Below are 1,462 nucleotides of genomic sequence, written 5' to 3' on the forward strand. Positions count from 1 at the left end.
TCATTGATATTTAGTGCATTATAATATGTCCTCTAATAAAGCGATTTTTAAAGATGCGCCGTGTGCAGCGCCCGTGACCTTGAAATACGAGGACTAACGCGAAACGCGAATGGGGTCTAAGTATACTCTCCAACATACACAGTCCACATTCCCAGGTCCACATTAAAGCTCATCAGTTGCCAGTTTATGTGACACATAATTCTGCCTTGTTATGACAAAAGGGAACAAATTACATTGATAATTTCGAGATCACACTACAAAGACTGTGCTTAATTTTATATTTGAATTTTTAGTGTATTAGCATATAAGTTCTTGGATTGAAGACTAGGTGTTTAAAATTGTATTAGGTTCGAATGGTGTTCGTCGCATTCCTAGTAGAAGACATCAGAACTGCATAATTATTTTAAAAGAAATATACAAAGTCACATAGTCGTGTATCACTCTTCTCCAGTGTACCTCTGTGGTTCAATTGACAGAGCGTCGTGCTAAATACGAAGATCACCGGTTCGAATCCGGCCAGATGCACTGGTGGTTTTTTTTTCAATGTTTATGAGCGCTGGCTGCTCTGGGTAAAGATTAAATTTGTTTATATATCAACCCAGAGAACTAAGCATTTTCAGTGTTGAAATATATTATTAAGTATTGTGTTTAGCCCTGTCGTATCGTCTGAACAAGGCGGTGCCATAATTGTTCTAATGCAAATAATCGTATTTTCGTATGTGTTGTTCTACTTAAATACTTGTGCTATCGTACTCATCAGCTCAGTTAAACAACAATGATACTGCATATAAGCTGTAAGTAGATCTATGGAAGAATTGATTATGATTCGTCAAATATATAACAAATTGTTTTGGTAACCCAGTATTAAATTCCTTTTGTTTATCCTGAATATGCCATTGATAAAGCCTGACCAAGGGAAGATATTAATTGTGAAAAGCGGAAATTTGTTGGTTATGTATAAATGTAAAAGGATAATATAACATATTTTTTAACAATAATATTGTTATCTAAAATTGGTTTATAAAATGGCATAGTGTGATTGACGAAAGCTCCCCTTTGTAGAGTCCAGGAATTTGTGCATGATAGCCTTTTTGTTTTTACTGTGGACAACGAAATAATTCCAAAACTCTCATCATCAGACCTGTAATTGAAGCTTAACTATTAATGATGTTTCGACAGTGAGTCAAAGACTAAAATAAATGCCTTTGTTGTCAAATTCAAAGAAGTATAATTCAGTCAAGCAATTATAATTCATGCGCACTGCATGTTCAAAGAGTTTAAAGCCACATTATAACTTTCTGTAAAAAATAGATTAGTATTTATTTTCCATAAAATGTTAGCTTTTACATATCAGAATATATCTCCTTTTAATTTTGAACTGAACAAAGTGAGTAAAGCATAGAAAACTGGAAGCTATTGAATTTACTACCATAGCGCCCATGCATGTTACTCCCTTGGTTGT

The sequence above is a fragment of the Amphiura filiformis genome, chromosome 14, assembly GCF_039555335.1.
Source record: "Amphiura filiformis chromosome 14, Afil_fr2py, whole genome shotgun sequence".
Classification (NCBI taxonomy): Eukaryota; Metazoa; Echinodermata; class Ophiuroidea; order Amphilepidida; family Amphiuridae; genus Amphiura; species Amphiura filiformis.